This window comes from Vipera berus (assembly GCF_964194415.1).
Source record: "Vipera berus genome assembly, chromosome: 6".
Taxonomy (NCBI): domain Eukaryota; kingdom Metazoa; phylum Chordata; class Lepidosauria; order Squamata; family Viperidae; genus Vipera; species Vipera berus.
This window is the reverse complement of record NC_138208.1, coordinates 19,153,946-19,178,026: the sequence shown is the minus strand read 5'-3', so window position 1 is coordinate 19,178,026 and position 24,081 is coordinate 19,153,946.

Below are 24,081 nucleotides of genomic sequence, written 5' to 3'. Positions count from 1 at the left end.
TCCCCTCCCCCGTTACCACTTTTCTAGGATGGTCACATACCACCTGCCAGGTGCCAATGTACCACAGGTGGGACCCATACCACTGGTTGAAAAGCCCTACTGTAAAGCACTATGAAGCAGTATATCAGTTTAAGTGCTATTGCTATAGATATTTTTTATTTATTCATTGATTTACTTTAAGGTCAGCTATCTAGGGCTTGTGAATAAGGTTTAAGGTTTATTAAATTTATATGCCACCCTTCTCCCTGAGGACTCAGGGCGGCTCACAACAATAAAAAGTTAAAAGATATAAATACAAAAATTAAAAGAGGATTAAACAATATAAGAAATAAGAACAATTTAAACCAATAAAAAACAAATTTAAAAACCATGATCAGCCCAGGCCCGCTTGTTGGAATAACCAGGTCTTTAGGTCACGGCGGAAGGACCGAAGGTCAGGGGCCATCCGCAGCTCCGGGGGCAGTTCGTTCCAGAGGGTCGGTGTGCCCACAGAGAAGGCTCTCCCCCTGGGGGTCGCCAGCCAGCATTGCCTGGCCGACGGCATCCTGAGGAGGCCGACTCTGTGGGAGCGAACCGGGCGATGGGAGGTTGACATTGGCAGCAGGTGGTCTTGCAAGTACCCCGGGCCTAAGCCATATAGGGCTGTAAAGGTGATTATCAGCACCTTGAATCGCACCCGGAGGGCAACCAGAAGCCAATGCAGCTCGCGCAGGAGTGGTGTAACATTGGAGTATCGAGATACTCCCAAAAGCACCCGTGTGGCCGCATTTGGCACCAGTTGAAGCCTCTGGGCGCACTTCAAGGGCAGCCCCATGTAGAGAGTATTGCAGTAATCCAGGAGAGAGGTGACAAGGGCATGGGTGACCGTGCATAGGGTATCTCGGTACAAAAAGGGGCGCAACTGGTGTACCAGGCGAACCTGTGCAAAAGCCCCCCTGGTCACGGCAGTTAGATGATCTTCCAAATTAAGCCGTGAATCCAGGAGGACACCCAAGTTGCAGGCCCTTTCTGAGGGGGGCAATAGATCCCCCCATCAGAAGAGATGGAACCTGTTGGACAGTATGAGATGCCGATATCCGCAGCCACTCGGTTTTGGAGGGGTTCAGCCTGAGCCTGTTCCTTCCCATCCAGACCCACACCGCCTCCAGGCACTGGGACATCATGTCAAGGGCATCACTGGGTTGGGGTGGAGATAAACAACTGGGTATCATCGACATATTGGTGATACCTCACCCCAAAGCCACAGATGATCTCACCCAGCGGCTTCATATAGATGTTGAACAGGAGGGGGAGAGAACCGACCCCTGAGGTACCCCACAAGAAAGGGGCCTTGGGGTAGATCTCTGGCCCCCAGCAGGATACCATGGTCAATGGTATCAAAAGCCACTGAGAGGTCAAGTAGGACCAGGACAGAGGAGCAACCCCTGTCCCGGGCCCGCCAGAGATCATCTACCAGAGAAGGATGTAAATCAATCACTAAAAAACAACAATATCCATCTGAGTTCTATATACATGGAATGCATGGGTATTATCTAACTGCATTATGCATACTTTACTGAGTGCTTGAAGCACTCCAGCTTATGTTGCTCCCATTCCCCAATCTTCACTGACGCTATATGCCAGGGCATCTGCTGCATTAGCATGACTGTCCTTTTAAAGCTGACCATTAAGAGTGACCATGAATATTCCATCCAAATGAGATTCATCCTTCAGTTTGGACTGGAAAGCATAGGAGAAGGCAGGCACCAAGCTCCCAACAATAAAAATTGTAGCAATAAAGAAAAGCAGTAGAGAAAAGGTTACCCTTTCAAAACAGATTGATGCCATGAAAGATGGATGCAGTATTGCTTGGACTATAGAAAAATAAAACAGAGCACACAAAAAATATCCTGAATGGAGCAGGAGCTGAACATACATAAAGAGGAAAGAGGCATATGTGGGAGATTTTATGATTCACTAAGACTTTTAGAGAGTAGCAGTACACTATAATATTAGCAGTTGTTTTTACAACTGTTAACTAACCTTTTCCTAGGCTATCATTTGAATCATAGCAAGGTTTATTTACTCACAGTTCATAACTTGGGAAAACTCCTTGAGCATACAAGAGGAAACAATATTTGTAAGAAATCAAGCATACGTCCCTAAAGGTCATTAAAGAATAAACTAACGATAATACTCTCTATTGACACACAATGAATTAAATATATTACATCCTCAGTAAAACACTGCACTTTCTGTTTTACATTAAAATTAAGACAGAAGTGCACACGTGCACACATCCCCAACCAAAATATACAAATCCAGAATATAACCACAACAAGAAGTTGAATCCACACATACACAAACATATGTTAAAAAGAAATCAGAGCTGCTGAATTTCAAACCCCAACCCAAGAACACCTTCAGAGCAATTAAATGTCAGGGGAAAAGAACATGTGGGTTCTAAAAGCCAGACATACAACATAGCAAAAACAACATACCTATGCCCACAAACAGAATGTCAGTGGCTCCTGGTAGGGCAGTAATAAAACACTAAAGATCGTGTTTCTGCTTTTGCTGAGATGTTGCTCTGTGGGATTGCTTTGAGCTAACTGACCACTCAAGGTTCTTGCAAGAGGAATGATGGCTCTCTTGAAAGAAGACAGGAAATGGACATGCTTAGAACTAATAAAAAAAGTTTCATGGAGTGGAGACATCCTATTCCAGGTCTCTTCAATCTCCAGAAGAGCAGAGTGGGAAGGGACTTTGGAGTCTTCTAGTCCAACCCCCTGCTCAAGTAGGAAACCCTACAGCAAATGACTGTCCAATCTCTTCTTAAAAACCTCCAGTAATGGAGCACCCACAACTTCTGGAAGCAAGTCGTTCCACTGTTTAATTGTTCTATAAGAACTCAGCAACTGATTTAATGGTAGGCTAAGAAAGCAATTTTATTCTATATAAGAGATCAGTGTCTAATTTTCAAAGAGTGGAGGAATAATGATCTTGAAGTTTTGGCCTGCCCCACCATGACCATTCTAAAGCAGGATCCAGCAACTGCTGACATCAAAGTAGGATGGATAAAGACCACATGGAATAGTCAGCTTGTCTGCCAGGGAAAGGAATGCAGTACTGCACGTGGCTTTGTCCAACTTAGTATCTCAACTTGTGTACGTCCAGTGAAAAGATGACATTTTCTTTAATACAAGCCATAAGATGACTTTAGAGGTCCTGATGTCATTTTCTCTATCACTAAGATCAGTTAGATCTAAAGGAAGGATAGACCCTTTTTAGTATCAGCTTTAGTCAATGGAAATCTCTACCAATGGATTAATCAAGGTTTCAAAATCTGGCTTTTAGTTAAGGTGATTTTAGATTACTAATTTCTCAAAGCAAATGCCTTAATATATTGATCTTTAGAATTGGTTATTTTATGCTGAGCTGCACATACCTTTAATTTATGATGTTTGCTAATCAGCATTGAAATCTGTGTGTTTGATTTAATAGATTAAGTTATGTTTTTAAAACTAGAACCAGAGAGGTCATTCTCCCACAGGGCAACTGAAGCATCTCTGAAATAAATGCAAATACATAGAATGAATTTATAAGAGCTTCTCATTCAGCTAAAGGCAGGGCTTTTTTTCTCATAGAATGCTCAGAACGGCGTTCTGGAACCTTTTTTTTTGCAAAAAACAAAAAAACAACCCAGCTCCCTTATTGGTTTTCCTAAGCCTATTGCAGGGCTAGCAATCCTGGCTCTTTTTTATGACTCGTGGACTTCAACTCCCAGAAATCCTGAGCCAGCCATGCTGAGGGGAAAGGGAGAGGTTTCCAAGCTGAGCCATGCTGGCTCAGGAATTCTGGGAGTTGAAGTCCTTGAGTCATAAAAGAGCCTGCACTAGAGGAGGACATTAAAATTATTTACAGGATTACTTCTTTAGGAACTAAACTTTTAGAATCTAAAACAGCTAATTCAGAAAAGCCAACAGGAAAGAACCTCACATTTTTCATCTGCTTCTGTCTTTTGGAAGGTAAAATTAGATAACAAAATAATCTATTTCTTATGTTAACATCTCTGTAATGAAATCAAAGGTAACAGGAAAGAAATGAGAAACATTTTTCTCAATGTAATATGTCTAATTTAGCTGATTCTAGAAAAAAAATAGTATCTTTTGTACACTCTTGAAAACTATTTTGAATCTAAACAATTCTTAAGAATGAAATATTCTTAATTAGGACTTTACTTTTACTGTTTGGACTGTTGTGTGTTTTGAAAAATAGATTATTTAGAATCTAGTTATGTTGCACTTCAGTCTTTAAATAATTAACCTAGTATATACATAACAATATATGATGTTTTCCATGGTGAGCTTAACATCAATAACAACATTTATTAAAAAGGCTAAAATAATTTCTGGGGGTATTATCTGTATAGTAAAATTTTGGACAAGCAGTGATCATGTTACATATGTGCATAAGCGTAGTCAGTAGCATATGCCTTTTTAAAAATATAAAACATGCAAAGAAACAAAAATAAGTCCAAAATATCTGTATTACATCCAGAAATGCCAACTTTGCAACCAATATTTCTCATCCATAACTATGGCACCCTAAGGATACCTGCATACATGCAAACGTTTCTCTGGGATCAGTAACACAACAGAGATTGCTTTTTCCTTCCAGTAACATATACCTAAAACCAGTTTATTGCATTTGGCAATTGTAATAAAAAAATCTCATTCATTTAATTTGAAATCAAGTGAAAAATTGATTACAATTATTTTATTAAAACAAATTAATGGCAATTCTTTTATAAAAAGTTGCCTCAAACAAAATGAGTTTGACATGCCTGCTCTAGATAGTTGAATGCTCCAAAATAAATTCTAGACCAGGCCTGTACATGCAGCCTACCAAGCACCCTTGGACAGAGCACAGACTTTAAAAAAAAAGTAATAAAATCACCACCACTGCCCTGAAAGTCATGTTGCCTAGTGCCTCCATGGCTTACCATGACCACAAGCTCCAACACTGTAGATGCTCCTCTAGTCACCAAATCATTGATTAGCCCACCAGCATTCCTTTGCAGACCACAAAGATTTTTAATTTATCAGTGTGGGCCTTTCCTTTCTACAAGATAATAATAATAATAATAATAATAATAATAATAATAATAATAATAATAATAATAATAATAATAATAATAATAATAATAATAATAAGAAGAATAAGAAGAAGAAGAAGAAGAAGAAGAAGAAGAAGAAGAAGAAGAAGAAGGAGAAGGAGAAGGAGAAGGAGAAGGAGAAGGAGAAGGAGAAGGAGAAGGAGAAGGAGAAGGAGAAGGAGAAGGAGAAGAAGAAGAAGAAGAAGAAGAAGAAGAAGAAGAAGAAGAAGAAGAAGAAGAAGAAGAAGAAGAAGAAGAAGAAGAAGAAGAAGAAGAAGAAGAAGAAAGGGACCTTGGAGGTCATCTAGTCCAACCCCCTGCTCAGGCAGGAAACCCTATACCATTTCAGACAAATGGCTGGCCAGTCTCTTCTTAAAAACTTCCAGTGTTGGAGCATTCACCACTTCTGGAGGCAGGTTGTTCCACTGGTTAGTTGTTTTAACTGTCAGGAAATTTCTCCTTAGTTCTAGGATGCTTCTCTCCTTGACTAGTTTCCATCCATTGCTTCTTGTCCTGCTTTCAGGTGCTTTGGAGAATAGCTTGACTCCCTCTTCTTTGTGGCAGCCCCTGAGATATTGGAACACTGCTATCATGTCGCCCCTCACCCTTCTCTTCATTAAACTAGACATACCCAATTCCAGCAACCGTTCCTTATATGTTTTAGCCTCCATTTCCCCAATCATCATTGTTGCTCTTCTCTGTACTCTTTCTAGAGTCTCAACATCTTTTTTTACATCGTGGTGCAGTATTCCAGGTGTGGCCTTACCAAGGCATTGTAAAGTGGTATTAGTACTTCACGTGATCTTGATTCTATCCCTCTGTTAATGCAGCCTAGCACTGTGTTGGCTTTTTTGGCAGCTGCAGCACACTGCTGGCTCATATTTAAGTGATTGTCCACTAGGACTCCAAGATCTCTCTCACAGTTACTACTATTGAGCAAGGTACCACCTATACTATACCTGTGCATTTGATTTTTCCTGCCTAAATGTAGAACCTTACTTTTTTCACAATTGAATTTCATTTTGTTAGATAGTGCCCAGTGTTCGAGTCTGTCCAGATCCTCCTGTATCTTAAGCCTATCTTCTGGAGTATTGGCTATTCCTGCCAGCTTGGTGTCATCTGCAAATTTGATGAGTTCCCCATCTATCCCCTCATCCAAATCGTTGATGAAGATGTTGAAGAGCTGCACAGACCTCTTCTAGATTTTTCTCTTGCCTTTCCGAGTTAACTCCTTGGTCTGTCATTGAGCAAGAAGTGACTTTGTAGGGAAGGATATTATCATTTGATGTATATAAAATGTATATAAAATGTATATAAAAAACAGAATAGAAACGCAAGTTAAGATAGGCAAGAAAATGGTAAGTGAGCATCTGTCCAGCCTAGACGAGTACAAATCACCAGGACCAGATGGATTACACCCCAAGGTTCTCAAGGAACTGGCAGACGTGATCTCAGAACCACTGAACTATATTTTTCAAAGATCCTGGAGCACTGGGGAACTACCAGAGGACTGGAAGAGAGTTGATGTAGTTCCCATCTTCAAAAAAGGGAAAAAATAGATCCAGGAAACTACAGACCTATCAGCCTGACCTCTATACCTGGGAAGATTCTGGAAAAGATAATCAAACAACAAATCAGCGAACACCTTGATGCAAACAAAGTCATCACTAAAAGTCAACATGGGTTTGTCAAAAACAGATCATGCCAGACAAATCTTATTACATTCTTTGACCAAGTGACAAAACTAGTGGACCAGAGGAATGAATCACTTCAATATGAGCCAGCAGTGTGCTGCAGCTGCCAAAAAAGCCAACACAGTGCTAGGCTGCATTAACAGAGGGATAGAATCAAGATCAAGTGAAGTACTAATACCACTTTACAATGCTTTGGTAAGGCCACACCTGGAATACTGCATCCAGTTTTGGTCACCACGATGTAAAAAAGATGTCGAGACTCTAGAAAGGGTACAGAGAAGAGCAACAAAGATGATTAGGGGACTGGAGGCTAAAACATATAGGGAACAGTTGCTGGAATTGGGTATGTGTAGTTTAATGAAGAGAAGGGTGAGGGGCGACATGATAGCAGTGTTCCAATATCTCAGGGGCTGCCACAAAGAAGAGGGAGTCAAGCTATTCTCCAAAGCACCTGAAAGCAGGACAAGAAGCAACGGATGGAAACTAGTCAAGGAGAGAAGCAACCTAGAACTAAGGAGAAACTTCCTGACAGTTAGAACAATTAACCAGTGGAACAACCTGCCTTCGGAGGTGGTGAATGCTCCAACACTGGAGGTTTTTAAGAAGAGACTGGACAGCCATTTGCCTGAAATGGTATAAGGTTTCCTGCCTGAGTATATATTTGTATGCAATCCACATGGCGAGGCTTGGGGAAAATTACAATAGAAAAAATATATTTTTAAAATCATAAAATTAAAACATCGCCTGGCCCGCACCGCCTCCACTGCCCGCATTGCGCAGCCCCGCCATATAGAGTGGGCTCTGCTGCTCCCACAGTACCAGCCGCGCCGGCTCCAGCCCCAGGGAGGGGAGCCCGCCGCCAACACCCTTTGCACCTGTGACTGCAGCAGCACTGCCCCCCCACCCCCCCGCCTCCTGCGCCCGCCAAGATGAGAATTCCAACACCTTTTTTTTTTTTTAGAAAAAAAGCACTGGCTAAAGGGATATATTGTTGATTACAAACAAGGACCTCCAGCTTCATTTTAAACTGAACAGTTGTCAGACTTAGCTACAGTATATTTCCTTGGAGCTATCATCGGTTCCACTGAAATCTCTAGGTGTGTGAACATCCAACACAATGGCCTTTAGATACAAAAAAGTGTGTCTGAGAACTGGTGCCACAGATAGCTAAGGAAGCAGATTGCACCAATCTCTTGTCATGTTTGGCAAATCCTAAATTAACCCCCTCCTCTGAAAAGCTCATGTGGGGCCAACAGTCAAGTGTTAGAGCAAGTTGGAATGGTGTTGGCAGAAAATACTGTGTTTATTCAATATGTAGTCAATTAAGAAAATCCTTTGAAGTTCTTGGCATGTATTCATGGGGGTAAATAGTAAAAGGTTCTTATCACTCCCTTTGGAAGAATGCAGTCTCCCAAGAGAACACTGAGGCTGACTTAAACAGTTGCTCACTATCTGTTTGGAACTCGTGGCTTATTTCTTGTCAGCTTTTCAAAGCAAGATCATACTTCTCTGGCTCCAGCCATTATTCAAACACACTTGTGGATGACTGCCCATGTTTCACATGGTTGTTTAAAAGTTTGCAAAATAATTCTTGCTTTTCTGTTATTTGATAGGAATGATGATGGGCTTTTATGGTCAAGTTTATCTTTTAAAAAAGCAAGATTGTAATAATAGAGATATCAGTGGGAGAAAAGATTTACTTGAATGGTGGTGGTTCATTAATAATTATTAGTTAGTCTTAAGAAGGTAAAATATCATCTATTCATTCATGCTCAGTTTGTCCCAATGTAGCATGGAGGCTAAACATATCCATTAACATTCCTCTGGCCTAAGAAGTCCAAGGAACAGATACTAGATCAAAATAATACTAGTAATGGAATCTGATTTTTAAAAGGAAAATAAGCTGTTTGAGAAGAAGAGTCAATTGGTAAGATAGTATTACAAAGAAGAATATAATTATTACTTCTGTGACATCATCAAAACGCTAAAGTCTTTCTGACTTTTGCAGTTTTTTTTTATTAATAAGCAGGTTATAGAAGAGTGGTCTTCTTTCTTCTGAGACAGATTATCCCACCTAGATTGTTCTTGTTTGTCTGTTTTCATCATAAGCCTTGCTGGGAGAATTGAAATTATCCCTGGTTCTTGAGCTACTGTCTTCCTGACTTTTGTTAATTTGGATCACAGCAGTATGCTGACTTCCAAACAAGGTGGCTGGGCAGAGATCAGCATCTGAACACTGCTTGAAATTAAAATGATGTTTCCTTGCAAAATGGCTTCATTTCCAGGATGTCACTTCCAGTATGTCAAATCTTAGCATCTGACATTTGCCTCTTTTCTCATCTTTGGAAATGTCCAAATGCTCTGAGCCTAGCAGAGGGTCAACCATCTAAATACTTTCTAATGAAGTAAAACCTGAATCTATGTTATTGAAAATACAGAGCTAGAGGCAGCAAAACTCATTCTCTCCAATTCCCTCCAATTCCTGTTAGAACACTTAAAGAACTTGGATACTGTCTTTACTGCACATCCTTCATCCCAAATGTATCTCCTAAAATAGACCTCTTATGCCTTGTCCCCCTTTTCATGTTCTATTGCTTCTTTGTATTTAAGAAATAGGAAGAAGGCCCTTTGGGTACATCTGTAGACCAGCTTCACCATCTCCTGCACTTTTGAGTGTTACAAATTCTCAAAGTCGCACATTTTCAAATGACATGTTCTACAGCAACTGGAAAACAAAAGAGCTATTCATTAGATTGATTAAGGATGATGTTTGCCGAGCAGGTCAATGCACTGTAGTAGTATTTCTGAAAGTTAATGTGGGTACATGAATGAAAAAAAGTTCCTGTAAGAGATTACTGCACAGGAAAGTTATTGAGGTATGCAAATGTTTGTTATTGTCAGATTATGCTTTTGTTTCGTTTGGCTTGCCTCCATTTGGTCAGGATCTTCAACGTAGGTTTAGATTCATTTATTTATTTGCTAGCATGTTATGTATCTTTATTTTATTCTTTTCCCCCTCTCCAGTAAGAATAAGGATATTAGGACTGTGTGACACTTCTCTTCCCAATCCAATATATTATTTCTTTTTTCGATGTTTTTAGCTATCTTTATGATTTCTTAAATGTTTTCCTTCAGAATGAGCTGCCAAATTCACTTTTAAGTCTCAATTTAAACAAAATCTATTTAAAATCTTGGTATGCCCATCCAAGACTCTTAGTTAGCCTTAGATGCATAACCAAATGGGGGATTCTGATTCTGCATGTGAAACAATCTCTTGACAGGTGAATGCTCCAAACAAATGATATCCCAGTGGATATTCTGAAACACTGGCTGAGAGGAAATTGGGCAGATTAGACAGCAGATATAGCCCTGTCTTCCTGTCTTCTTCATAGTCATGTACCACAATCCACCATCGTCTCAATATCCTACCCTCTCAAATAATGATAGGGTTGGCTCTTTTAACAGAATAGCATATGTTGGAAGGGACCTTGGAAGTCTCCTAGTCCAATCCCCTGCTCAAGCAGGAAACCCTATACCAGGGGTCTTCAAACTCGGCCCTTTTATGACTCATGGACTTCAGCTCCCAGAATTCCTCAGCCAGCATTCCTGGCTAAGGAATTCTGGGAACTGAAGTCCATGAATCATAAAAGGGCCGAGTTTGAAGACCCCTGCCCTATACCATTTCAGACAAATGTTGTCTAATCTCTTCTTAAAAACTTGCAGCTTGGAGCACCCACAACTTCTGAAGGCAAGCCATTCCACTAATTAATTGTTCTAACTGTCAGGAAATTTCTTCTTAGGTTGCTTCTCTTGATTAGTTTTCATGCATTGCTTTCTGTTCTGCCTTCATATGCTTTGGTTGACAAATCAGTTACTGAAAATTCTCATATGATGTAATGCCCATTGCTCAGGTTCTCTAAATTTTGGTTTCCATAGCTCTTTTTCTATTTATCTTATCTATTTATTTTTTTTAATAATAAATTTTACTATAAAACATTACAGTTAAAAAACTAAAACTAATATAAGAAAAGGAAAATAGGAAAGAAAAGAAAGAAAAAAGAATATAGTTAATAAAAATAAAAGAAATAAATAAAGAAACGACTTCCCCTTCATAACAATAAGTATAAACAATTTTAGTAACATATCACCTTCTCTTAAAATACAACACATGATCTCTTCTTCCTATATCTCATCTCATATATGTAAACAAATTCTTAAAGCCTTGTCATTCAGTCCTGGTCAGCAAAAGACCATTAAGGGTTACCATTTATTAAGAAGGCAAGAAATATCTAGACATTGTGATATTATGAACTACATGTTTATTCCTATTTTTGAAAAATGAAAAATACTGCAATTTATTTTGATCACCACCAAAACTTATCAATTTGCAAGCCAGATATGATGGTGGCCTCAAAAATGCATAAGAATGGTGATCTCATCCTTTATATTATGAATATAAGAGCAATTCCACTCATCACTTCTCCACTGCCACTTTGACACAACGAAGCTTAGAACTAAAGACCTGATATTGGTACATAGGCATGAAATCTGGAAGAACACATGTGGGTCTATACTTTGGTGCATCTTTGGATTTGGGTAATGGTCTAGAACAGGGGTGTCAAACTGCCGGCCCGTGGGCCGAATGTGTCATCTGGAAGCCGTGCCCACCCCATTGCCAGCAATAGCGAAAAGGCTCCAATATGTTGTGCGATGTCACATGACATCACGGGTTTGACATGTCTGGTCTAGAAGAATTATATAACAGGGGAGGAGGAGGGAGAGTGAGGGGGAGGAGGAGGAGGAAGAGGAGGAGAGGAGGAGGAGGAGGAGGAGCAGAAGCAGATATATCATTGAAGGAATAGCAATAGTTTTCAAATGCAACAGTTGCAGACAGCAGTGTTTATAGTATATTTCTTCTTGGCAGCTGAAAGTTTAAGCACAAAATAAAACAAAAATGGCCTGGTTCCAAAAAGTAATCAACAAAAACACAAAACCCACTTAAATTAGGTGTAAATAATTTGGATTATAGGATGTTGTCAGGCTATTTATATCATCTTTTTTGTGTGCTATTCAGACTGTTGGGAACAAGTCCTAAACATACATAAACTTTTAAAGGTTTGTTAGATTAGAGCTGAATCTAAACACTGCTGACATTTCCACATCTGAATACAGAAGCTATTAATTTTATGACATTCAGAGTTTTTACATAGGGTGATGTCCATAAATAGAAAAAAAAATTAGAAAGAAATTGTAACAAAGGCACAAAGAACAAAGCTATGGAATTAAACAAGCAAAATATAAAAATAAAACAATATAAAGGAGTGTGTGTAACTAGATTCTGAGAGTAGAGAAAGTTTTAGGAAAAAAATAACACATTTGCCAAAGTTACTTATCAATAAAGAAAAAAATGCTTCAAAGCCTGCATAGCATGTCATAAGAATTTAGCTATGTAGTATAGTGAAAAAAGTTGTTCATGTGCTTTCCTTTTTGACAGTTGGAAATATGAGTGGTACAATCCTATGTCATTTTACTTTGAGTGCTTTGTGGCTACCAAGCATACTCATATGAAAATATATGCCTGGTTGCAGCAGATATGATGTCTCACATATGTGAACAAACTGTCCAATATACACTATGTTGCTTAAAGTATGTGTGGTGGAAAGTGTTAATTTAGTGTAATGGTACGTTTGGATGACCTTTGGGAGACAGGGAAAAGAGATGCAGCCAGGGGAATGGTCAGATAAAAGGCAATTTAGCATAGCAGGAATGGAGGTGGAACAAGCAGCTCAGAAGGGACCCTCCATCATTTCTTGAGTTGTAAAGGGGACCGTCAGAGAAAGACTTGCAATACTTTGTTGATGTAACCTTACAATAGAGTATATAATTAGCTTATTCTAATGCTTCATGTCTGGTCTGATATTTAGCAACCGAAACATTCCTGATACCATATTGGTGAAACATCTGTACAGGTAATCAATAGTGGATCACCCTTTCAAACAAATATTTTCAGAAAAGGACTGTCAATCTTTGAGGACATCAATAGCTACAATTGAGCAGTATGCGTACGGCTTCAGTCCAAATATGGAGAAGAATATAGCAAACTATGGAATGGAATGGAATGGAATGGAATGGAATGGAATGGAATGGAATGGAATGGAATGGAATGGAATGGAGGGAAGGGGGACAGTAGAGTGGAATGGAGTGGAGTGGAGTGGAGTGGAGAGGAGAAGAAGAGAAGAGAAGAGAAGAGAAGAGAAGAGAAGAGAAGAGAAGAGAAGAGAAGAGAAGAGAAGAGAAGAGAAGAGAAGAGAAGAGAAGAGGAGAGGAGAGGAGAGGAGAGGAGAGGAGAGGGGAGGGGAGGGGAGGGGAGGGGAGGGGAGAGGAGAGGAGAGGAGAAGAGAAGAGAAGAGAAGAGAAGAGAAGAGAAGAGAAGAGAAGAGAAGAGAAGAGAAGAGAAGAGAAGAGAAGAGAAGAGAAGAGAAGAGAACTCAGTGTACTTGCAAAACAACAAAGAATGGCTGTACTCAGAACAGTTTACATCTGCAACAATATCTGTAACACCATCAAACATCAACATCTACCTATTCCAGGTCCTTGGAAAGAACTTAATAGGTAGGAAAAAAAATGTCTGAACTTCTGGCTGACTCTGCAACAAACCATAATACTAAAGTGCAACCAGTAGAAGAGGATAAATAATAAAAGGATAAATAATATTTCAGTCATGCTCTGTGGTTAATAACACATTAGAAGAACTTAGTAGTCACTGTGTTTTGTCAACTGCGAGAATTAGGTATTCAGCACAATGATGGTACGAAGGAAAAACCTGTCCCTGTGTCTAGTTGTCTTGGCATACAATACCCTATACCCAAGGGAAGGAGTTGAAACAGTTTGTGTCCAGGATGTGAGGGGTCTGCAGATATCTTCTCAGCCCTCCTTCTGACTTAAATTTAATTTACCTGTATTTACATTAAAATAAATTAAATATTGTTAATATGATTATTCATTAAATGTCTGTCACAAATTGATTGCAACTTTTAGAGAGAATCAGTAGAGCACTAGAGCAATGTGCCAGTGAACAGAAGGCATTCCAAATAGGCTGAAAGGCAGTTGCTTTTTTTAATATTTGGTCCAAAACAAGTTTGGATAAATTAAGGACTACAGATTGTGAGGTACTGAGAAATGCACACTTAGCCAATCCAGCAGGAAATCTACCGGACTGAACAATAATGCTCAATTTGCATCAGTAATTATGCCAAGCAGAACCAAGGGGTGAAATTTCTTTTCAATTAATTAATTTAGAATTAAAGAGAGCAATCATGAGACCTTCTTTTCCCGATTCTCAAGTCAGACAATAGTGACCAGAAGCTTATGTTAAGTATTCTCCTTCCTTCCAAAAAATGATAAACCAATATTCATTTTGTCTAAGCAATCCCTGGCACCAAAGTGCGTGAATCAGCAATTGTGATGGAGCCATTTTGTGTTGGCACTTCAGGCCAAGAATGTTTATTTCACTTAGAATGCTGACACTGCTGTCTGCTAACAAGGTTCTGCAAAGAGACACAGCTGGAATGCCATTAAGGAGTATTGGCTGGATATAGAGAGAGATAGATCATGGGGGGGGGGGCGAGAAGAGGGGGGTATACGTCTTTTCCTATCAAAAGAATTGGAAGGCATTTAAGTATTCCCGTCAGCAGCTAAAACATGAAAGAAAAATTGGCAAGCCCCATTTCTTTAAAAGAAAAAAAAAGGTTACCCTAGATTTGCATTCTTGGCAACTGACATAGAACCTGATATATATCTCCAGGCTGGGGAGGCATGGCCTAAGGGCTGTCTGTCAAATTTGAATGGCGTCTGCATATACCTGCGTGCCAGCATATCGAAACATGGTTTACGTATGGAAGGGCCAATGAATAATTTAGAGCCTTGGGGTGGGATTGATCTGACTAATTTTCAGATGCCGAAATACAGTGCATATAAAAAGTCTACACACCTCTGTTGAAATGCCAGGTTTTTTTGAGATGCAAAAATATCAGGCCAAGATAAATCACTTCAGAATTTCTACCTTTAATGTAATACACTGTATGCAGTAAGTTCCCGCTCTTTGGTGAAGCAAAGTCTTGAAAAAGGGAAGAAACACCCTGAAAAGGAAAAGTATTTATGAAACTTTAAAGGACATTGATTTTGTCCTAGGGTTAAGAAGAAAGGATAATTTGTAAATGAGTTTAAAACAGGTTGATTAATTTGAATTTGTAGCCAGTGTAGTTTTTTGCAGGGTCTTCTATTGCTTGTTTGTTACTGGTTTGCTTGTTTGACTGATTGATATCCCAACCTTTTCTCCTAAAAGTAGATTACAGTGAGATTTGTCTTCATTTTATCCCCATAACAGCAGCCCTGAAATGCAGATTGGGTTGAGGAAGATACAGTCTGGGCCAAAATCATCCAGCAAGCTTCTATGACTGAGGGATGAGTTGAACCTGACTGGGGAATTCTGGGAGTTGAAGTTCACACATCTTAAAGTTGCCAAGGTTGATAAAACACTCAACCATTCCATCACAGAAATATTTAAAAATGTTAATGATACACAGAATACTGTTGCAATCAGGTTCATTTTTGGATTTCCTCACCTGCTAGAAAAAGGAAGAAGAGTGGAAAACATTTACATGTCAATGATGAGTACCAAGCCTCAGTTGAGTTTATTTCTAGAACCTGGTTAAAAGGAGAAAATATATTGCCAAGACATAATAATAATAATAAACCTTTATTGTCAAAGTACAACATGTGTACATTGAGATTAGCTGAGCCTCTGCAATTGTCCTATGTATAAAAAGTATTGCATTGGTCATGCTTTTTGATGATCTCTGGTGAAAATGGGATGGGTTAGGCTTTCAATACAATTCACCATGGTATCCTGGAATGGCTTTGGGGGTTTGGAGTGGAGGGCACTATACTGTCCTGGTTGATTTCTTTTTTTTCTATGTTATTGAAAGGAACTGAGAAGTTTGGCCCTGATCTCTTGCTTGCAGTGTCCCGCAAGGCTTGGTATTTTGTCCACTTACCCACATCCTAGTCATCTCCTACCATGACTATTGCAATGCTCTCTGCTTGAGGCTGCCCTTGAAAAGTACCCAGAAACAACTGGTTAAAAACGTGGTAGCCCACATAGTTTTGTGCAAGCCTAGATTTGCACATTTGTCACTTCTCCTGCGGTGGCTGTATTGGCTGCCAATTTGCTTCAAGATACTGGTTGTCATCTTCAAAGCCCTACATCATGGCTTGGGGCCAGGTTATCTTAAGGACCATCTTTTTCCAATCAGAACTTCCCAACGCATCAAAGGAGGAGACTTCTTAGGGGGAATGCTATAGGTGTCCTCCCCTAAGAAGGTCCATATGATGAGACCAAGAAGAGGTGCCTGTTCTGTGGTGGCTCCCTCCCTTTAGAACATCATACCTGCAGAGATAAGATGGACCCTTCCCTTGGCACTCATTGGCAAGGCCCTGAAGACATGGTTTTGCTTATGGGCCTGAGGATCACAGAATGATATGGAGCTCATTAAGTGGCTCATTTAATTGTTGCCACTGGGCACACGGACAGTTATTGTTTTTTGCATTGTTTTTATATTGGGATTTTATCACTGTTTTTTAAAAACGTAATCACTGAGATTGAGTTGAGTGGCCATATACATTTTCTAAAATAAACAAACAAATAAACAAACAAACAAATATAAAAATAAAATAAAATAAAATCTACCTTGGCTATAGAGGAAAATATGAGATTAAGAAGAAATGCTGTATTTTCCTTTCAAAATGTATGTTTGCTGTAGTGAGAGTTGTTTCTTAACTTCCACCTCAGGCATCTCTGCCAGCATTAGGTACCGTAGACATAATAATTTACAGTAGATTCTTGCAAATGTTTTTCTTATATCCCAAAGTTATCATATAAATAAGGTGGAACATCATCATTCTGGCTAGTGGCTTATAGGCCCTGTTCTACAATGTTCAGATAGTGAGAAAGCCTATGAGATGGAGGACCCCTACTAGTATAGAGTTTCAGTTTAAAAGGGTGTCCATGTGTAGAACATGTAGCCATATTCTAGATGAAAGTCAGCTCCAGTAGCAAGACTATACAGCTCTTAAGTTGATGAAATGATTTAACTCATGGGTTTGCAATTGAAGCAATTTCTACACACCTGTATCTATAGACAAAGAAATGCCTTTGCGTGGCAGGGAATACTGCTTAAGAAAGATTGGTATATCCAGGTTTTTTTTTTCCTCATAGAAAGCTCAGAACAGCATTCCAGCACCTTTTTTTCGCAAAAAAAGCTCCCTCTGAAAGCCTATTGCAGGGCTAGGCAATCTTGGCCCTTTTTTTATGACTCATGGACTTCAATTCCCAGAAATCCTGAACCAGCCATGCTGAGGGGAAAGGGAGAGGTTTCCAAGCTGAGCCATGCTGGCTCAGGAATTCTGGGAGTTGAAGTCCTTGAGTCATAAAAGAACCTGCACTAGAGGAGGACATTAAAATTATTTACAGGGTTACTTCTTTAGGAACTAAACTTTTAGAATGTAAAACAGCTAATTCAAAAAAGCCAACAGGAAAGAACCTCACATTTTTCATCTGCTTCTGTCTTTTGGAAGGTAAAATTAGATAACAAAATAATCTATTTCCTATGTTAACATCTCTGCAATGAAATCAATAAAGGTAACAGGAAAGAAATGAGAAACATTTTTCTCAATGTAATATGTCTAATTTAGCTGATGCTAGAAAAAATAGTATCTTTTGTACATACTCTTGAAAACTATTTTGAATCTAACCATCTATTACAACTAAACCACTTTAAAAAATTCTTAAGAATAAAATATTCTTAATTTGGACTTTACTTTTACTGTTTGGACTGTTGTGTGTTTCGAAAAATAGATTATTTAGAATCTAGTTATGTTGCACTTCAGTCTTTAAATATTTAACCTAGTATATACATAACAATATATGATGTTTTCCATGGTGAGCTTAACATCAATAACAACATTTATTAAAAAGGCTAAAATAATTTCTGGTGGCATTATCTGTACATTAAAATTTTGTTTATTCACAATCTTTCACTTTTCAAATTCTGGAAAAGCAGTGGTCATGTATTCTAGCAAAAGATGTTACATATGTGCATAAGCATAGTCAGTAGCATATGCCTTTTTAAAAATATCAAACATGTAAAGATTGCTGGGAAATACCAAACATGGCCTTAAGAATTCCAATGTTTGTTACAAATTTTTCTGGATGTGGTTGGAAAGACGCCTAGAAATGCCAGCACAAATACATCACACTTGCTGAACGTGAAGATGCAACTAATTACAATCTTCAATTATATGTGATATATCCAGGGCTTTTTTTCCCGATAGAACACTCAGAACGGTGTTCTGGCACCTTTTTTTTTTGCACACACACACACAAAATAAAGCTGAAGGAAACTGTTCTGGGGAGCCAAATTCTCCTCAGGCAGCCAGGTTGCAGAGCAGCAGAATGCATTTCAGCGACAGGCCTTCAGATGGCTCAAATCAAAGGAAATGTGATCCGTACAGGCTAATTTAAAAGTGGGAGGGTAAGAAGGGTTGAGTGTGAACAGGTTGCTTAACAACCTGCTTAAACAGTCTCTGTAACTTTCAGCTCCCAGTGCCTTGCCTTTTTTAAGTGGGAAGTTGAAAAAAAGGCTAAAAAGAAGGCAATTGAGTGCTATCAAGGAAAATGTATAGATATAGCCAGCAGACATTTAGGGAACCTTTATTTTTCATACACTGTTTGAATTTTGTTTTAATGCCATGGTGATATACAATGAAATGTAGCAGTCTTTTTTTTTAATCCCAAAGCATCTGTTTGTTAAATACAGTATAATACAGTATACAGTATATATTGGATGATGGAATTATTTTTTATCTAAGGATAACTAATGATAACAGCTCTTAAATCTGTTATTTTGTTTTATTTTTGCACAAAAAATTGTATAATTTGCATTTGCATTCATTTACAAATAGAATATGTTGTTAAAATGTATTGGTGTTGAAATAATTAGTGCACACATATACCTAGAACCAGTTTATTGCATTTGGCAATTGTACTAAAAAAAATCTCATTGTCAACCAATATAATTCATTTAATTTGAAATCAAGTGAAAAATTGATTTAAATTATTTTATTAAAATAAATTAATGGCAATTCTTTTATAAGAAGTTGCCTCAAACAAAATGAGTTTGACATGCCTGCTCTAGATAGTTGAATGCTCCAAAATGAATTCTAGACCAGGCCTGTACATGCAGCCTACCAAGCACCCTTGGACAGAGCATAGACTTTAAAAAAAAAGTAATAAAATCACCACCACTGCCCTGAAAGTCATGTTGCCTAGTGCCTCCATGGCTTACCATGACCATGAACTCCAACACTGTAGATGCTCCTCTAGTCACCAAATCATTGATTAGCCCACCAGCATTCCTTTGCAGACCACAAAGATTTTTAATTTATCAGTGTGGGCAAGTTACACAGACCTCTTCTAGATTTTCCTCTTGCCTTTTCGAGTTAACTCCTTGGTCTGTCACTGAGTAAGAATTGACTTTGTAGGAAAGCATATTATCATTTGATGTATATTTAACATATGTTCTACCTTTATTTACCGATTATATAATATTTGTATGCAATCCATATGGCGAGGTTTGGGGCAACTTACAATATTTTTAAAATCATAAGATTAAAACATAAAAGCAGGGCTTTTTTTCTCATAGAACGCTCAGAATGGCGTTCCGGCACCCTTTTTTGCACACACACACAAAAAGCTTTTGCACAAGCTATGCTACTCCCTCTATTGGCTTTCAAAAGCCTATTGGCTTTTGAAAGCCAATAGGAATTGCTGCTGAGCATGCCAAAAGACCTGGCCAGCAAACATTGCACCGGCAAGTTGTTTGCAGTGAATGCGAGTTGGCAGGAACTTTGCATCCCTCCCTGCTGCCCAGCTACACCATCTCAACTAGGTAAGTAAGAGAGGACAAGGAATGGGAGGTGGGTTCTGTGGAGTCCATGTGCACTCCTTCCTTGTGCTCACTCGTGTCAGCCAGGCTGGTGGCCTACCTGGTGCTTGACCTGTGCCACCATTGCCTCACCCTGCGTGCCTAAGTGGCCGCCCTGCATCGCCTGGCCTGCACCACCTCTGCTGCCCACCTCGCACAGCCCTGCCATATAGAGCGGGCCCAGCTGCTCCCACAGCACCAGCCGTGACAGCTCTGGCCCCAGGGGGGCAGCCCACCACCAACACCCCTCGCACCCATGACCGTAGCAGCGCCGCTCCCCACCCCACCCACCGCCTCCTGTGCCCACCAAGATGAGAGTTCCATCACCTTTTTTTTTTTTAGAAAAAAAGCACTGGGTATATCATTCTCTCACACCTTGAAGGGCCAAGAGATTTTTCACTCATTCTCCTCTTAGCTCCTGGGACTCCATCACAGTCAGCATAATTAAATAAATATAAATGCCGAATTCTGATATATCAGCATTAAGGATTGCAAAATGTCAAACTTGCCACAATGGCAAGCACATAAAAATGGATCATGCTGTCAATATACTCTTTTTTTATATCCATGACATGCTGTTCTCTTCTTGAATTTTGCTTGGGAAAATATAGGAAAGCTCCTATGTGAGCATTACTTCATTTAAAAAAGTCTTTTACCATAGATGAGTAGATAACACAAATCTTCCCCTATCTATTCCCCACTCCCAGTATAGTCAATAATGAAGTGGGTTTTTTCCAGTGTGATTTTTGTAGCCCAGTTATCAGAATAAGGCATAAGTTCATAAGTATCTCAAACAGCTAGAAGTTGTACAACAGACAACCAACCACATTTGAGACCACCCACCTGCATATGCTGGTACATGCATAATGCAGAAGAAACACACACAGAGAGATGAATAGATAGAGTGTGGTGTGGTGTGTAGTAAATATGTAGGGTGCCCTGCCTACAGCTGCCAGTCCAACTCACTTTGTGTAACCATTACCCATAAAGACTTCCCCAAGAGATAATGTGAACATTTCAGCCTGGAAGACTGTGTATCTCTGAGTCAGTGCAGCATTACCTGCAGAACTGTAGTAGCAATGGCATGTCTTAAGTGGCAGAATATCAACAGCAATACAAAGACCTGTCTTAGTAAGAGGCAGGGGTGAGTCAAAGTTTTGTGGGCTTACATGTTTGAGTTCAATGTCCTTGAGGACAATATATGCATAAATAATTCAAAATATTATCATTAAAAACAACCAAGCTGAGCCTGACTCTTAAATGTCAGAGCTTGGCAAGGGCTGATAATTGTAAGTTCCTTTGTAGCTAAAGGTGTTCCAAGGTCATCAAAAGTTGGCAGGACTTTTGATATACTCTGCTTGTTTGAGATGTGCAGTTAATGTTTCCAGTGTGGGCTATAGCAAGGAAGCTTACCCTTGCCAAAGCAATGTTCACGTGAAATACCGTGCATGAAACAATTCAGGAAAGAACAGAATCTGTTCATCTGCATTGAACAATGAAAACATAGGATTCTAGGGCCAACAATGCGTTACATTTATGATAACGGCCACAACTGTTTACATTGCTGCTATTAATGCACAGTCTTCCTTCATATTTGCCAAGGAAGCACAAAAGGGTTCTCTTCCTAAGGAAACACTTCTGAATAGTACCAGCAGACTTTTTTTTAAAAAAAAATCTGGGCTGTAAATACAGAAGTGTATATTGTAATTGTAAGTTATGGTCCTTTACAATATTTGGAGAACAATGGCTAATGTCTGGCCCTTATTAGTTTAATTATTGCTATGCCATGTTTTTCATGTATAGACTATTGGACAGGAAATAAATTGGTTGGGTTTTTTTTCTTACCATCCCCTAAGCCAGAAGAAGAAAATGGTATTTATGAGTGGTGTGGTGGCCCAATGATGAAGACACTCACCTCCCACTCAAAAAGTTGAGAGTTCAGTCTTAGATAGCAGGAGATGTTTCTCTCTCCTAGAGCACAAAGAAAAAAAATATCTGCTACAAATTCTGCATGGCGTCAGGAAGGGCATCTGGTCAGTAAATGCTCAGCTCCATCCCGTTACCCCGACTGTACCCTAAACTAAGGGATTGCAGCATCATAAAAAGGGACTTTTAAAAAAAATCTGATGAATGGATGTAAGGTTATCTCAGTTATTTCAGAGTGCTGTGCTATGGAATATAGTGCACATCCCTCCAATGGCCCTCAGTCTCTCTTGCTTCCCAACCTTCAATGAAAGGGCCAAGTATATGATGGGACTCCTCTCGAGAGCAGGAAATTTACAGAGCCTTGGTGGAGCAGTGGGCTAATGCCTCCTTAAGTAACACCAGCTGCCTGCAATTAGTGCGGGTTCACATCCCACCAGGCTCAAGGTTGACTCAGCCTTCCATCCTTCCGAGGTAGGTAAAATGAGGACCCAGATTGTTGGGGGCAATTAAGCTGACTTTGTAATAATGCCGCTTGGGGTATGTGTGAAAGCCCTAATAAGCAGGCATATACATAGAATGAAGGCTACTGCTAAGCTTGTAAGCCGCCCTGAGTCTTCGGAGAAGGGCGGGATATAAATGGAATTTAAAAAATAAAATAAAAAATAAATTTGATGATGCCAGTCTCCTTTTTTAATTTGACATCATAAGAAAGCTACAGAAAAATAATAAGAAGAAAATGATATAGAAAAAACAGAAACCTCCCTCTCCCTTTTTCTTTTTCTTTTGAAAAGAAAACTTCTGAGAATTGAAAGGCAGATTTTGGCACAACATAAATGAAATATGGGAAGGTCAAATAAGGCAGAGAAAACAAACGAATCCTTAGGTTAAGGTTCCACTAGCACAAATTCAGTTTAAGCTTTTTTTTCCTCATGCACTTGATTCTGATGTCTCTCCAACCCCTTTCTGGATATTGTCCAAGAAATAAACAACAATAAGATATTTAACTTTGTTATTATTTGTCAGGCAACCAGCTAAAAATATATCATAAGTCACATGAGGGCTTGCCCTTCAAAATCCAACTGGGCATTGAACTAGAAGCAGGAATGTAAAGTAGCGTGGGCGCACACAGAGACGGACACTCAGCTGGGTAGTAACTTCTTTACTGAGCTCAGGAACAAAGCTGGGGAGAGGGGGTTACCTGGCGTACCTTTATACCTGCCCAGGTGAAAACCAACCAATGGATTCAAACCTGGGCTTCCCGCCAGTGCAGGTGGCCAATAGATTTAAATCCTGGCTTCCCGCCAGAGCTGGCCATAGCACGGGGCTATCAAACTCGTTCAAACCAGGCTTTCCCGCCAAATGCGGTTATAGCCTGGAGCTGTCCAGCCCCCTGCTGTGCTGACAGCCTGTGTATGCTTTAGCCGCATATACTACAAGGAAAACCATGGAAGTCTTGGATAACATTGGGCCAGTCATTCTCTTTCAGCCCAATTTTCTTCATAGGCCTGGTCTTGTAAATTAAAATCAGAGGAAAGAGTATTATGTACATTGTCTTGTGCTCTAGTTTTTCAAGTATTAGATTTCTTCTGTTGTAAACACTGTAGAACAAAAGTAAGGACTAGGAAATAAATAGTTCCTGTCACCATTGATTCAGAACACAAATACTTTGTGGATGAAAACCACTTCCTGCTATGATGAAAACCACAATTTGTCCATAGAAACACACTTTTAGGAAGGGCTTTTTCCAGGACAAGGGGTCTTTATGGATTCTTACTTGGAGAAAGCCACAGCAGCAATGGTGCCATGGATCTGGATAAGGAGGCATTTTTGTAGCCATTGAAGCATCTTTGGTATCACATCCTTACTAACTGGTGACAAATGTATTCATCCTTTTTAACTGGCAGCCTCTTTTAACATCTGCAGCCTGTCAAAAAGACAATGGAGGAGAATGAAATCATTGTTTAATTCAAATTCTCCTTTTCTTGTATTTAAGCCCCACTGGACTCAATGGGGCTGTCATCCTGGTAGACGTTAAAAGACTGTATTGTTAAATTAATTTCATCATTTTCTTTTTCCAAAGAAATCTAAACATTGTAGCTCAATCTGCAGAGGGATGTACAAAAGAAATTGAGGAGTGGAGGAAGAAATAATGAAATTGGAGTTTAACAAACATTTTGGATCTTTTTATTGCCACACTTTGAATAGTTGTATGCTGTCTTTCAGAGTGAAATAGTTTAAAACGGGAGGTCAAGATTGCTATGGTAATTAACCATGTTTGCCT